The sequence below is a fragment of the Triticum urartu genome, chromosome 4A (assembly GCF_056163025.1).
Source record: "Triticum urartu cultivar PI428250 chromosome 4A, HENAU_Tu73, whole genome shotgun sequence".
In the NCBI taxonomy this organism is placed as follows: domain Eukaryota; kingdom Viridiplantae; phylum Streptophyta; class Magnoliopsida; order Poales; family Poaceae; genus Triticum; species Triticum urartu.
The window spans coordinates 513,188,108-513,204,747 of NC_141876.1; the positions used below are offsets into that span (position 1 = coordinate 513,188,108).

The window sequence follows — 16,640 nt, forward strand, 5'->3', positions numbered from 1 at the left end:
TGCGCTGGCGCATGTTCGGTGCGAAATGTTTAGTCCCACCTCGCTAGCCGAGGGGCGTCCGCACTGGTTTATAAGCCCCAGTGCGGTAGCTCCCTCGAGCTCCTCTCCAAAGCAGGCCTACTGGGCCTAAATGTTCTGTGCTGCCCTGTGGGCCTACTGGGCCTTTGCGGGCCTGCATCCTGGCCCAACAACAGGTTGGGTTTCTAGTCGTATGCAGGCCGCTGTGGCGCAGTAGGTGGGCTTTTTTTTCTTTTTTTTGCTTTATTTATTTTTGTTTGAGTTGTTTTTTTTGCTGTATTTAGAGTTTCTTTATGAATATTTTTGCTTTAGGTACAAATAATTACAAACTTTCTGTTAGTACCGGTAGTTTACAAATTTGAATAGTTTAAATTTTGATTTATTTGAAATTTGTGTGAATCACTAGTTTGTGAATAACTTAACTTTGAGAATAGATTTTTGAGTGATTCTTTTTTCTTATGTTTAATATTAGTGTGTTTTATCATTATATTCAATTTGGTAATGCTTAGGTTATTTAAAAAATGAAATGCCTTTTGTAACGGATGAGTTTTCGTCCGAAACCCTGATACTTCGAAAGAGATTGTCCATTTAGTACACGGAGTGCATCCAGATTTTGCGGTAACCCTCTCTACTTTTTTGCACATGCTATGTGGGTGAAATTATGATACCATGCCAACTTTCAACCTTTTCTGAGTTCATTTGAAATGCTTTTCAATTTCAGGGTCATTTAGCTTAAAAAAACAGTAAAGGCATGAAAGAATTTGTTTCCACGTAAAATGTCTTCGCGTTTCAAATGCCAAAACACATAACTACCCTAACTATTACAGAGATTCCCTCCTGGGTGTGAAACACAGAAGAAAGTGATGATAGTGAAGCCGATCACATCCCAAATCTTTGGGTGTGAAACTTTTTCTTCACGTGTGTCCCTTTGCGCCGTAACCATGGAAAATCTTCATCATTTAACGGGATGCTCGGGTCAATATTCACTGCGAATGGAGCAATATTCACATGTCTGTCTTGTCATGCACTCCCACGATGTTTCTCTTCCCAGAAAGAACTATGTGCCGCTTTGGCTCATCGTACGATGCACTTGCTTCCTTATCTTTTCTTTTTCTTGGCTTGGTAGACATGTCCTTCACATAGAAAACCTGTGCCACATCATTGGCTAGGACGAATGGTTCGTCTGCATACGCAAGATTGTTGAGATCCACTGTTGTCATTCTGTACTACGGGTCTTTCGTTACCCCGCCTCGTGTCATATTGACCCATTTGCACCGAAACAAAGGGACCTTCAAACCACGTCTATAGTCAAGTTCCCATATGTCCTGTATATAACCATAATATGTTTCCTTTCCTGTCTTGGTTTCTGCATCAAAGCGGACACCACTGTTTTGGTTGGTGCTCTTCTTATCTTGGGCGATCGTGTAAAATGTATTACCATTTATCTCGTACCCTTTGAAAGTCATTATATTCGAAGATGGTAACTGGGACAGCAAGTACAAGTCATCTTCAATAGAGGTGTCATGCATGGTACGTGTCTGCAACCAGCTGGCGAAACTCCTGGTTCGTTCACGTGTAATCCAGTCATCAAACCGCTCCGGGTGTTTGGAGCGTAGCAAATTCTTGTGTTCATCCATATACGGAGCCACCAAGACGGAATTCTATAGAACTGTGTAGTGTGCTTCAGTGAGAGAATGTATGTCCATACATATTATTTGTTCCCCTCCTAGCGTGCCTTTTCCATCCAGTCTGCCCTTATGCCGCGATTCAGGAACACCAATCGGCTTAAGGTCAGGAATAAAGTCAATACAAAACTCAATGACCTCCTCATTTTCATGGCCCTTGGAGATGCTTCCTTCTGGCCTAGCACGGTTATGAACATATTTCTTTAAGACTCCCATGAACCTCTCAAAGGGGAACATATTGTGTAGAAATACAGGACCCAAAATGTTAATCTCTTTGCATAGGTGAACTAGGACGTGCGTCATGATGTTGAAGAAGGATGGTGGGAACACCAACTCGAAACTGACAAGACATTGCACCAAATCATTCTCTAACCTTGGTATGATTTCTGGATCGATTACCTTCTGAGAGATTGCATTGAGAAATGCACATAGCTTCACAATGGCTAATCGAACGTTTTCCGATAGAAGCCCCCTCAATGCAACCGGAAGCAGTTGTGTCATAATCACGTGGCAGTCATGAGACTTTAGGTTCTGGAACTTTTTCTCTGCCATGTTTATTATTCCCTTTATATTCGACGAGAAGCCAGACGGTACCTTAATACTAAGCAGGCATTCAAAGAAGATTTCCTTCTCTTCTTTGGTAACATCGTAGCTTGCATGATCTTGATGTATGCCGTCTTTTCCGTGCATACGTTGCTGGTCCTCCCGTGCCTCAGGAGTATCTTTTGTCTTCCCATACACGCCCAAGAAGCCAAGCAGGGTCACACAAAGATTCTTCGTCACGTGCATCACGTCGATTGCGGAGCAGACCTCTAGGTCTTTCCAATAGGGCAGGTCCCAAAATATAGATTTGTTCTTCCACATGGGTGCGCGTCCGTCAGCGTCATTCGGAACAGGTTGTCCACCAGGACCCTTTCCAAAGACCACCTTCAAATCCTTGACCATATCATGTACATCAGCACCAGTACGGTGGCGAGGCTTCGTTCGGTGATCCACCTCACCGGAGAAATGCTTGCCTTTCTTTCTTACGGGATGCCTGCTCGGAAGAAATCGACGATGTCCCAGGTACACATTCTTCTTACAATTAGCCAAATATATACTATCGGTATCGTCCAAACAGTGCGTGCATGCGCGGTATCCCTTGTTTGTCTGTCCTGAAAGGTTACTAAGAGCAGGCCAATCATTGATGGTCACGAACAGGAACGCCTTTATGTCAAATTCTTCCCCCATGTGCTCATCCCACGCACGTACACCTGTTCCATTCCACAGTTGTAAGAGTTCTTCAACTAATGGCCTTAGGTACACATCAATGTCATTGCCGGGTTGCTTAGGGCCTTGGATGAGCACTGGCATCATAATGAACTTCCGCTTCATGCACAACCAAGGAGGAAGGTTATACAAACATAGAGTCACAGGCTAGGTGCTATGGTTGCTGCTCTGCTCCCCAAAAGGATTAATGCCATCTGCGGCTGCGCTTAGACCAAACCATACGTTCCTTGCGTCATCTGCAAACTCCTTCCCATACTTTCTTTCGATTTTTCTCCACTGCGACCCGTCAGCGGGTACTCTCAACTTTCCGTCTTTCTTACGGTCTTCTCTGTGCCATTGCATCGCCTTGGCATGCTCTTTGTTTTGGAACAAACGTTTCAACCGTGGTATTATAGGAGCATACCACATCACCTTGGCAGGAATCTTATTCCTGGGGCGCTTGCCCTCGACATCACCAGGGTCATCGCGGCTGAGCTTATAGCGCAATGCACCGCATACCGGGCAAGCGTTCAAATCCCCGTACTCACGGCGGTAGGGGATGCAATCATTAGGGCATGCATGTATCTTCTGCACCTCTAACCCTAGAGGGCAGACAGCCTTCTTTGCCTTGTACGTACTCTCGGGCAATTCATTGTCCTTTGGAAGCATATCCTTTATCATTACCAACAACTTTCCAAATCCCTTGTCAGATACACCATTATCTGCCTTCCATTGCAGCAATTCCAGTGCGGTGCCCATCTTTTTCTTGTCACCTTCGCAATTCGGGTACAACAATTTTTTGTGATCCTCTAACATGTGCTACAACTTCTTCTTCTCCAAATCACTTGCGCATTTTCTCTTTGCATCGGCAATGGCCCGACCTAGATCATCAACGGGCTCATCCGATGCCTCTTCTTCAGCTTCTTCCCGCATTGCCGACTCAGCTTCTTCCCGCATTACCGGCTCAGCTTCTTCCCTCATTGTTGTATCATCGTATTCAGGGAACCCATGGCCAGGATAGTTGTCGTCGTCCTCTTCTTCTTCATTTTCTTCCATCATAACCCCTCTTTCTCCATGCTTGGTCCAAACATTATAGTGGGGCATGAAACCGGACTCAAACAGGTGGACGTGAATGGTTCTTGACATAGAGTAATTGCGACCATTCTTACAGCCAACACATGGACAATGCATAAAACCATCTGCTCGCTTGTTTGCCTCAGCCGCAAGCAGAAAAGTACGCACGCCATTAATGAACTCAGGAGAGCATCGGTCATCGTACATCCATTGCCGGCTCATCTTCAACACACAGCACCGAAAACATCAAATTAATACAATACATAAAGTTCATACATAAAGAGCATACAACACTTCAATGCAACAAACAAATAACTCTCTAGCTAAAGAATTTAAATGCAACAACAAATGCGATCAAGATCGCAACTAAGGTAACAATTGATCCAACAGCATAATGATACCAAGCCTCACTATGAATGGCATATTTTCTAATCTTTCTAATCTTCAAGCGCATTTTCTCCATCTTAATCTTGTGATCATCGACGACATCGGCAACATGCAACTCCAATTCCATCTTCTCCCCCTCAATTCTTTTCAATTTTTCCTTCAAATCCTCGTTTTCTCTTTGAACTAAATTTAACCTCTCGACAATAGGGTCGGTTGGAATTTCGGGTTCAACTACCTCCTACATACAAATATCTATGTCAACTTGATGGGCATAATTTGTCATAAACACGAAATGCAATGAATAGTTTTAAAAGAGAATATACCACATCTGAATCATAACCCGGATGAGGGCCGACGGGAACGGATATCAAAACCATGGCACTATGCATAACAAACAACGTATGGGTAAGATAATTATACGAGTAACTATATATCCAAATCACACAAACATCATTTTTTTATATAAAACTTCATGAACAAGAGCTCACCACAAGGTGGTGCCGGCGACGGGACGTTGCGAGCGATCGACGGTGGTTACGATGGAGATTTAGAAGGTACTAAGTAAACCACACCTACATATGCAAAACTAAGTGTTATTTTTGACCTCAAATTGCATATAAATCAAATACTAGCACATATATATAATTCCTCCCAAATTACTAAACTCAAAAATCAATCACTATATAAAGCATTGCACGAGCTAATCTAGCAATGAGAGATGAAAGGAAAGAGTTGCTAACCTTTGTGATCATTTGAATGGATGGGGGCCTTCAAATCTTGGGCAAAATGTGTGATGAGCTTGAGAGGAAGAGGGGAAAGAATAGAGAGGAGAGGGAAAGGGGAAGAACAGAGCGAGCTCGGGTGGACGAAGGGTCTATGTAGGACGACCTTTAGTACCGGTTCGTGATACGACCCGGTACTAAAGGTGCTGGAGGGGCCCCGGACTGACAACATCCTGCCACCACTCACTTTAGTACCGGTTCATGGCACGAACCGGTGCTAAAGGTTCGCCACGAACCGGTACTAATGAGAGCGGCCCGGCTAGCCGTTGGAACTGGCACTAATGTACACATTAGTGCCGGCTCAAATTCAAACCGGCACTAATGTGCTTCACGTTTGATCCTTTTTCTACTAGTGTTTGGAGCGTCTTAGAGACAAGATACCAACTATCCTATGCGACCTTGAGAAGATATATCCTCCAGCCTTTTTTGATGTGATGGTGCATTTGGCTGTTCATCTACCTGACGAGGCACTACTTAGAGGTCCAGTATAGTATGGCTGGATGTACCCTATTGAAAGGCGGCTAGGCACTTTCAAGGGCTATGTTAGGAACAGAGCTAGACCCGAGGGCTCCATTGTAGAGGCCTACATTACTACAGAAGCGTTGACATTCTGCTCAAAATACATTGAAACAACTGATTATCTTAGCAAAGAGGTGGGTGAAGACAATCCCGGGCTCAATGTTTTCGATTATTCTGTTCGAGTTACAGTGAAGAGTCAACAAGAGGACAAACCTAAAGATTTGGACAAAATGATTTGGTATGTGTTGAATAATTATCCTGAGATACTACCTTATATCAAGTAAGTGCAGTACTGCACCTTATACATTGTAATCTACTAAACTTGCAGCACATTCTTATATATTTAGATGTTTGACGTGATCACTATGTTGTGCAGCATCTACAAAGAGGAGTTACTGCCGCAAAATCCAAGAAACATTGATAAACTGTTTATGGCAGGATTTGCGAAATGGTTCAAGCACCATGTAAGCTTTTGAAGTGCACTGTCAGTTTTTTTAATATATTAAGTACATAAGATGATCAGCTTGTCTATTTTCTAACCATAGGTTAAGAAGATGCGGGAGGATGGGCAGGCTGTTGATGATGCCCTTTACTCACTAGCAATGGGTCCTGATACTCGGGTAAGACATTATGAATCTTGCATTGTTGGAGATGTGCGCTACAACACCCTTGCACGAGACGAAGGCAGGAAGACACAAAACAGTGCCATCATGAGCACAGATACGTATGACAAAGAGACAACTGAAATGTATGCTAACATAACAGACATTGTTCAGTTGCAGTATATCTCCAGTTTCAAGGATCATCGGTGTGTGGTTCTGTTGTGTTGTCGTTGGTATAACCTGTTTTCTAGGATCGCAAAACCCAGAGCTGATGATTATTTCAAATCCATCAATGTCAAGGCGGCGTACCAGACCAATGAGCCTTTTATTTTGGAAAATCAAGCAACACAGATATTTTTCTTGGAAGACACATTTACACGTAGCGATGACTGGAGAGTATTGCAAAGGTTTGAGTAGAGGAATTCGTTTAATGAAGTTTCAGAACAAGATGATTCTTACACTGCTCCTGATGTACAAGATAACACAGATGTTCCTAATATCTTTGAGAACCATCACGTTAATGACGCCGGCGAAAAGATTGCATGTCGTGTTGTGGACATACAAGAGTTGATCAAGAAGAAGCCAACGTTCGAGGACGTTGAGGACGAAGAAGAAGATGACACCATGGGGAATTACGATTTAGACTGATACACATGGCGAAGATGTTGACGCTGCTGCTGCGGATGATGATTACATTGCTTTTGTCGTATTTGCCTGTCAGAAGATGTTTTTTATCTACTATGTGAAATTGTGTTTGCTATGACAACTGAAACCTGATGGACATATTTTTTAGTATTTTGCTATGAGAACATCACTTGTTATGTATGCCGATTTGTGTTTGGTGATTGTATGAAAACTAAAACATGATGACATTGTTGTTTAGTTATACTCATATTTGGCTGTGAAACTTGAATTTGATGACATAGTTTGCTATTGGACTGCAATTTGCTCGACATCTTCGAATGAGAACAAAACTGACCCGACAGGGCCTCTGCTATTTATTTATTTATATGAGCAAAAGGGGATACCCCCTGAATTCCGTTAATAGAAATCATTAGATGTTCACAACACTATGCCCAGCCTGCTACACAGGTTTCATTCATTACTAGTTTCAGCAAACTGCTCATGTCGTAGCCACTGAATACATCACGAGTGCTACATACACTTCAAATAAAGAGACAATCATCCTACAGAGCACATCGATTTTGCCCATTATCTTCAGAAGCTCTTTCATCTCATCATTGCTATCAAGGTCGTTCAGGAGCTGTTGCTTGGCCATGATCAGAGGAACTGCATCTTTAACCTTCTTCTCTGCATCTTCCTCTTCTGTCGTTCTTTCAGTTACTTGTCCAACACCCCAACCTGCTGGTATTGGGATTCCTCGGCTAACCAAATAATCAGTGTAGTTGCATTCCCCCACATCAGCAACTTCCCAGAAATACAAATCACACGAATCTTCCCTTTTCTGCATGAATCAAATTGGAAGATCATCAACCAAACTATTAAAAAAATCAGCAACTGAAAGCAGCAGAACAACACTTAAACATATTATTACCCCATGATTCGGGCATTTGTATAAGACTCTGCCAGGGTTGCAGATTGTGGTTGAGACGCGACGGATGACTCTGCGTGATTTGCAGCAGTGGCACCACACCAACGGTAGCGGGTTGCGATGAGCAATCGGCTGCGGTGCGCGTGCCGGCGGGGGTGTGATGAGACCCACAGGCGATGGTACGGGTGGCGACTTGGCGCATATCTGGTTGTTGCCTGCTGAAGAGCAGGTGGACGAGCAGCCAGCGGACATGGTTGCTGTGGCCAGAGCTTCTGATGCTAGGCAGAGTAAGTAGAGACGAGGAGAAGCGAACGTTGGATATGTCAGTTTCATTACTTGCAGAGTAGCATAGCACCATATATATTCATAGTCTATGTTTGGATTCGAACCAGCTACAGGAGCACGTCTTTCTTTTTTCTAAAACTCGGCAATGTCTCTTTACTGGTACACTAGCTTGTTCTGTACGCCTTCCCAAGTCTTTGATTTTATTTTCCTTTTTTTGCGAGGAAGGAAGGAGGACAAAATTGAGAGTTCCTGGGACTCGAACCCAGACCTCTCGGTTGAAAACCAAGGGTGCTAGTCACTTATGTGGCGAACGTTCCCTGTGAGGAGGACGGCAGACGAACGCATTTTCCTCGCTATTTTCTACTTGGTGTCCTCTTAGTCAACAAACGATTGTGCCAACCTTGACTGTTGGATTGACATTCAACGTTTGTCGCGTTTCTTTAGTCTCTTCTTCCTTGAGCCGCCAAAGCCAAACCAGCGCCGGCGGGACCGCCTGCTCCCGCCTCCCACGGCTGACTGTGATCTTCCCCGGCTCCTGTTCGTTCCCGTCCGAGGCCTCACCATCGTCCTCCGCCTTGGTTTGCTCGCCGCGGCGCCGCCCTCCAGTGATGTCAATATGGTCAACAACCGAGAAGAATAAGGAGATGATTGTACATGGTGAGGATGACAGTAGGGACCCAGCAGCGCGCGCAGTAATTTTATTTTTTCGGGACAGAGTAGGGTATCAACTGGGTTGTGTGGGACCCGTGGCCCGTCTAACCCAGGCTTTTATTTTATATGTTTAGCACATGACCCGCCCAATTTGTTTTTTTCCTTTCTGAAAATGGCTAGCCAGCTATTTTCTTTTTTGCAGAATAACCAACGTAGGCCTACTTGCTTTTCTACGTCCTTCTGGGCCGGAAATCTTTCAAGACGAGGAGGCATGCATTTTGCCGAGAAAATGGGCTATAAGTAATTAGAAATGGGCTATAAGTAATAATAAATGGGCTGTAAAATGAAAAAATACAGCAAATAGGCAATTAGTTCCAAAATACAGTTTTCTTTCGGATTTTGATATTTTAAATTTCATTGTTTTTGTGCGGGTAAAATTTCATTGAATTTAAATTAAGGTATATTTAGATTTAAAATTAATTTGAATCTCGCTAGAAATTCCGGGCTGTATGTTGTTTGGGACAGATTTGGAGGCTGACTTGTGGGTCTACTAGGTTGACGTGTACTTTGGCTTTGTCAACTTAGTCCACAAACGATTCTAACAGCAGTGATTGTTGGATGTTAATCCAACGGCCGTGCTGCGTCTTCAATATCTGATCTTCTTGCTCTAGCCGCCCAAACCAGTTCCGGTGGGACTGCCTGCTCCTGCGTCCCGTGGCCGGCTGTGTTGCCGCACAGGCCGCACCGCCCCATCCTACTTCATTGCTGGTCAGGCCATTCCTCTACTCACCCACACCTCCTGTTATTTTCCGGCGACGGCAGCCGGACCAGTAAACCCTCGTACTCCCCACCGCGTGGGCAACCATTGCCGAGTCTTCCCTGGCTCCGTGTCGTTCCCTTCCTAGGCCTCGTTGTCGTCCACCGCCATGGTGCTCTCGGCGCGGCCTGATCAACGTGGTCAACGAACGACATCCATCGGCCGTGGACTGTACGCGCACAATAATGATTCCTACACCTGACAGCTGGGACCCACCGGAAGGGCCTCTGTATTTTGCGAAAAAAACGTTCCCCCCGCTGACATGTCGAACCCACCAGCTATATCTTCGCACGCAAGAAAGTGCCTCCTTATTATGCACAATAAAATGAATACTCCCCCGGCTAGTTGGGACCCACCTTGGTGGGAGGCCGACTTGTGGTCCTACTAAGTTGACGGGGACGAAGGGCTTTGTCAACTTAGTCAATATGAATGATTCTACCTCCAGTGACCGTACGATGTCCATCCAACGGCCGTAGTGCTTCTTCAATCTCTGGTCTTCTTGCTCCAGCCGCCCAAAGCAGCGCCGGTCGTGCCGCATGCTCCTGCCTCCCGTGGCCGGCTGTGCTGCCGCAGAGGCCTCACCGCCCCCTACTATTCCCACCGCTGGCCAGGCCCTGCGGCGACGGCAGCCTCACACCGCAGTTGAACCAGTGAACCCTTGTACTCCTCTCCGTGCGGGCTTTCACTGCCGCGTCTTCCCTGTCTCCACATCGTCCTCTTCCTAGGCCTCGCCGTCGTCCACCGTCGTGGTGCTCTCTGCGTGGCGTGGTCAACGTGGTCAAGGAACGACTTCCATCGGAAGAGTACTGTACGTGGAGAGGCTGACAGTTGGGTCAACGGCCACAACCCAGTTTTTTTTTTGATTTGCCAAGTAAGTCGCTTTGTTAGGCCTATTGGGCTGCAAATCTTTCAAGATGAGGAGAGCTTTCATTCGGCTGGCTGAGAAAATGGTCCATCAGTAATGAGAAATGGGCTGTACATTTTTAAAACACATCAAACCGGCAATTAGTTTCAAATATCTTTTTTTCATTTCAAGATTTTAAATTACATTAATTTTTATGCGTGGAGAATTTGTTGGATTTTATATTGATATACATTTATTTTTAAAATCAGTTTGAATGTGAGTCGAAATTTTGGGATTAAAAATAGTTCGGACAGCACCGAAATATGCAAAATTTCGTATAATTTTTAACCGTGGCCACAATATGGGGTGTAATGCTAACAAAAAGAATATGGGCTCAAAAAAACCTTAAGAATTAGCAAATGGGCTGTAAATTATTAGAAATAATGGCAGATGGGTTGTATGTTGTTTTCCACAAATTTGAGGCTTTCCTAAAAAAAGGTTGACGCACAAGCACTGACTGTTGGATGTCCATCCAACAGCCGTCGTGCTTCTTCAATCTCTGTTCTTCCTGCTCCAGCCGCTCAAACAAGCGCCGGCAGGACTGTCTGCTCCCTCCTTCCCGCGGCCGGCTGTGCTGCCGCGCATGCCTCACCGCTCCACCGTACTCCCGTCGCTGGCCTAGCCATCCCTCTACTCACCCACACCTGTTGTTATTATCCGGCGACGGCAGACGAACCAGTAAACCCTCGTACAGTCGTACTCCCCTCCGCGTGGGAAACAACTGTCGAGTCTTTCCTGCCTCCGTCTCGTCCCCTTCCTAGGCCTCGCTGTCGTCCACCGCCATGGTGCTCTCGGCGCGGCATGGTCAATTTGATCAACGACCGACTTCTATCGGAAGAGTACTGTGCGTGGAGACGCTGACAGCTGGGTCCACGTCCGCAGCAAGGAAGTGCCTCCTTATTACGCGCAAAATAATTATTCCTCCACCTGACAGCGGGGACCCACCGGACGGGCCACCGTATTTCATGAAAAAAATGTTTCCCCCCTGACTGCTGGGACCCACCAGCTACACCTTCGCACGCAAGGAAGTGCGTCCGGGCAAAAAAACAAAACGATTCGCCCCTTGACAGCTGGGACCCACCAGCTACATCTTCGCATGCAAGGAAGTGCCTGATAGTCGGGACCCACCTGGTCGAAGCATACGTAGCGTTGTCATTCTGGTCGCGAACGTGTACGTACATATATACTGGTGAATGTAGAGGCGCGCACGTGTCATAGTAGAGGCGCGCACGTAGCATGTACACGTACCTACAATGGTCAGGGTGCAAGAAAGAAAATACGGCCACGTATGTGTACATACGGGCGGGGTCTCGAACGCCTACTCGCGCATACGTATGGCGAGGGCTCGTTGACATGGCTGGGTCGGAACGAAGAAACAGCGTCGTCGTCGTGTTCATGAGGAGGCAACGGAATGCGTCGTGTTCATGGGAAGGCAACGGAACGCGTCGTGTTCATCGGGAGGCAACGGAACGCGTGGGACCCAACCGGCTGGGTCGGAACGAAATACGTGGTCGTGTTCATCGGGAGGGCTTAGACGGAATAGACGATGGAAACGAGGCCTGGCGTACCGCGGAACGGAGGAAACGACCTTGTGTTCGAACGGCCACGTTCGCAACGGGATCATGTTAATCGGGAGGGGTCTGGCGTACCGCAAAACGGACGAAACGGACCTCCTACGGTCGAAGCGGGGGTCCTGTTGATCGGGACGGGTGCGGCGTACCGCAAAACAGACGAAACGGACCTCCTATGGTCGAAACGGGGGTCCTGTTGATCGGGAGGGGTGTGGCGTACCGCAAAACGGACGAAACAGACCTCCTACGGTCGAAATGGGGGTCCTGTTCATCAGGAGGGGTGTGGCGTACCGTAAAACGGGACTCCACGGGATACTGTTCATCTCCACCGTCGACCTCCTCCAGCCTCCACGGGCTACCGTCGACCTTCTCCAGCCTCCACGGGCTCCTGTTCATCCAGCCTCCACCGCGCACTACTCCACCGGCTACTGTTCAACCACCCCTCCACCGTCTATTGTTCATCCAGCCCTCGACACCATGGGGTCCTGTTCAACCACCCCTCCACGGGCACCCCTTCACCGTCTACTGTTCATCCAGCCCTCCACACCACGAGGTCATGTTCATCCAAAGGCAACGCCACCGCTCACTATTCATCCACCCCCCCCCCCCCGCAACGCTCACTGTTCATCCTGGAGGCAGTATTGATCGGCTTCAGTTAGCAGCAGTAGCGAAGGAATCGCTCGATAGGGTTCAGTTAACAACCATCGATCGATTGCTCGGGTTCAGTAACGCGTAGCCTGCAGTGCAATCACTCGGGTTCAGTTAGAGCCAAGCCTCGCACACGCGCGCGTACGTGTATGAGAGAAACGCGCATCGCTCGGGCCCCGACCTCCCGCCGTAACCGGGAACTCCCTGAAATTTTCCTCGCCCTTGCTTCTACCATGGTTTTTTCCGTCATGGACGGCCCAAAGAATGTCATGCAGCTGCATCTCCGTCCCGCCCAGGACGAAAAGCCCATTTTCTGTCATGATTTTTTGTCATAAAAGTAGGAGCCCACCACATTTATGATGATACCGGGTTTTGTCACAATTATCATCATAGAAGTGTCATATGTATGACAGAAAAAAATTCCGTTCGGCTCAAAATGTCACGGATGTGTCTTTTTTTTTGTAGTGTTATCATGTTTGTGAGTAGGCAGTGCAAGCCAAATGCACATATAAGATAAGTACATAGATATAGCATTTAGATTACGAACACATCTTCTAAATCATGAATGATCAAGAATGAGCAACATGAGTTGAGAGAATACGAAACAAAATAGGTTACTAGGAATTTCAATAACAATCTGAATTCAAGTAAATAGCATTTAACTAATTGTTGAAATCTCCCAACCTCGTCATCTAACCTCTCAGAAATACACTTCTTTGTTTCAACTCAAACCCCCTTTTCTTTAGTATCATCAACCTGCAATTTACATAATCATAAAAAATATAAAAAAATATCTGCCACCAGCCTGCTAAGAAAGGAATAAACTAGAATGAAATACCATACCTAGTGTGTTGAGTCAACAACTCCTCTTTGAGCCACCTCTTCTAGCAGCATCGATGCAACTTGCTCGGGCTTCTCAGATTGTTCACTCATTTCATCAACATTGGGATAACTCACAGTAGCATCTGCAGAAATCAGACAGCCTGTTGTGGTCTCAGCAATTACAGATACGGCATAGCCTGCTGACCTGCCAAAAGATGAATACATTTAAATTTTTGAATAGCAGGACCCACTAACATAAAATTAAATAGGTTCTACTTTAAGCTGGAAACGTACAATCCACATCCACGAGATGAAACAGCTCTCTGATCAGTGAAGATCTGAACATCTAGAATAAACTTATTGAAGAGTCCACATGCAGCATAGTGGATACGGCTTACAATCCATGGAGATACTATGGTGGAGAATGCTACACCTCTTATCCTCTTTACCATGCCTTCAACAACCCAATTAACTGCCTGCAAAAACACATGATATTAGAAGGGGAATGTCAACAGAAATCACGAAACGTGAGCAGAAGTAAACTCCAACAGACCTTTTATATATTGTTTATATTGGGAACTCGAAGAAGCACTTCACCTCCACCATGAGGAGGAACTCCCGGGCTTTCAATTTTGAGCTACATTCCCTCAAGAGGAACGCCAAAATGCTTGAGCATATGCAACGTAACCATTTGGAAAGTATCCACAGAAGGGTCCTTTGTATCATTTGTGATTCCTAAAAATAATGGCATCACATTTAGACTCCATACTAATTCAGAAGCAAAAGGCGTTGTATGATCAGTAACAATGATGGCCATCAACCTTCTAGCGATTTTGTGATTCCTACAAGCATCGCATCAAATTTAGACTCCATAGAAGTGAAAGACTTTGTATGATCAATGACAGCAATGGTCATCAATTTTGTGCAGAACTAAAGAAGTATTCTTATCTTTCTAGTCCTTTGCAGATATTGGCTTATGGAAGCTTGTGAAGCTTGAGACACATACTACCGAGCACCTCATGTTAACAACATCTTCATTAGGAAAAATAAATGGCCACAAGGATCATGAGTTCATGAGGAAGAGCCAAGGTTTGCTTACTTGGTGACAGTTAATTCAGCAAAACTGTTAAGGCCTAGTTTGGTGGCATTTTTTTAAAAATACCGTAGTATTCTGAAACCTTGGTATTGCAACGCGTGGGCAACGGATACTATAGTTTCAACAAACTGCATTTTCTCAGTTTTTGAAAGACTACATATATGTTTGGATGGTGCTGTTTTACTGTGGTTTTATCGGAAGATTATTATGTTTTACTGTAGTTTCGACCAATTGACTAAACCCCAATAAAACCACCTTTGTCAAAATAATCCACAACCAAAGTCAACTCAAGTCACATACACCTATTGAAACAAACCAACCGGACCAAATAATGCATCAGACTGGATACCTAATGAATCTAGAACAACCAAATCGCAGAACGTCTGCATGAACCAATACCGTGCTTCCGGAGTTTGAGTAAAAAATGGCAATCAATTGACCTGATGGTGGCACGGTGCAACAACAGTCCCCCGAAATCTCGCTGATTCTACACAACTCACTCAGAAACTGGACAATCAAAAGCTTTTTACCTTTGAGCCGAACGGACAAGGGCGACCTGGCGAAGAGGCCGAGCAGAAGGAGCAGCTCGATGAAGTAGCCGATCCCATGGTGCACCCCGCAGTCGTGCTCCAGGTCCTTCCCGCCGACGACCACCCCGGGCTTGTACCCGACCTTCTTCCCTGCCTACGAACGAACCCAACCACGGTCAACCACCAGCCAGCCCAAATCGAAGAAGCCACATGCCGACGCGCCCTTGCCTTTGTCGTTGACGTCGATGACGTGCTCGTCGGAGACCTTGTCGAGGAGGCGGAGGAGGGACATCTCGTGCGAGCGGAGGCCCCCCTCGCCAGCGCGGATGTCCTTGATGGTGATCGGGGTGGAGGTCAGCTCGCCAGCACCAGTCGCTGCCGGATGTCTCGGCTGCCCGGGAGCCTCCAGGAATTGTTGCGGCCCATCCTCGCCTGCCACCGGCGCCGGGGACGGTAGGCCGCTCGCTCGCCTCGCCGGGGGTGGGGTTGGTCGTGCGTTCATCGGGGGCGGGGATTATGGAGGAAGGAGGCGGCTCTGGAAGGGACGTGGGAAGGAGGAAGGACGAGCACGGAAGGGACGCAGCTTCGGTGCCTTAAAGGCTCCTGCCTTTGGGTCGGTGACATGTGGACCAGCCACCTATTGAACCCACATGTCATAGACACAAAGGCAGGTGCCTTAAGGCACCGAAGCATAGTCCCACGGAAAGGAGAGCGTGCCGCGGTAGGATTGGGGAAACAATAGTCTAGGGTTTTCACCGCTGGACGCGTTTGCATCTTCTTTTTTTTCTCTTTCGTTCGGCACAGTAAAACCAACATAGTAAAAGACAGGTGGACACAACCAGCGAGCGCTATTGTCGCGACTGTTAATGGGTTTTATTATGTGCGGGAACAGATGCCGAACGTCATTTCGATATTTGTCGCCTCTACGTGGCAACACGCTGCGGTTGCCCGCCCTAAGACAGCTAGCACGTGTACATAAACAGCACATGATGTCGTGATATACTGCAGTTGCACTTGCAGTCTCGTGGGCAGCGTATGGTAGCTATCATGGACGTGCACGAGGCGCCCCGCGTGCGTGTGCGTGAATTCATGATTCTAATACGACGCAACACTGAAAGATAGAAGTTCTTTTCTGTTCACAGTAGTATTTCGGAAGGATGGAGTTGATTGCCAGGCGTGTAGCTGGACCGAGAGGGACAGACAACCGCCCCGTGAGTGGTCAATCGATCTGCCGGACAGCCGGTCACCCGTCCCGTGACGCGCTGCATCTGGAGCAGGACCAGTGGGCAGATCGATACGGCAGATCGGGCGCCGTACGTACGTGGCGCATCGGTGGCAGGTAGCTATTAGCTAGCAAGCGACGCCGCACCAACCCGGCCGGCCCTTCCAGAGTCGTGTGGATCGCCCACGGGAAGCGGCAGGCAGGCACTGATGATTGAACGATCGATC

General features: G+C 46.7%; 1 pseudogene; it reads right to left on the reverse strand.

The window, feature by feature from the left end:
• Window positions 1-13,586: 13,586 nt before the first annotated feature.
• LOC125554049 (putative RNA 3'-terminal phosphate cyclase-like protein) lies at window positions 13,587-15,617 on the reverse strand (annotated as a pseudogene).
• Between the last annotated feature and the right edge of the window lie 1,023 nt (window positions 15,618-16,640).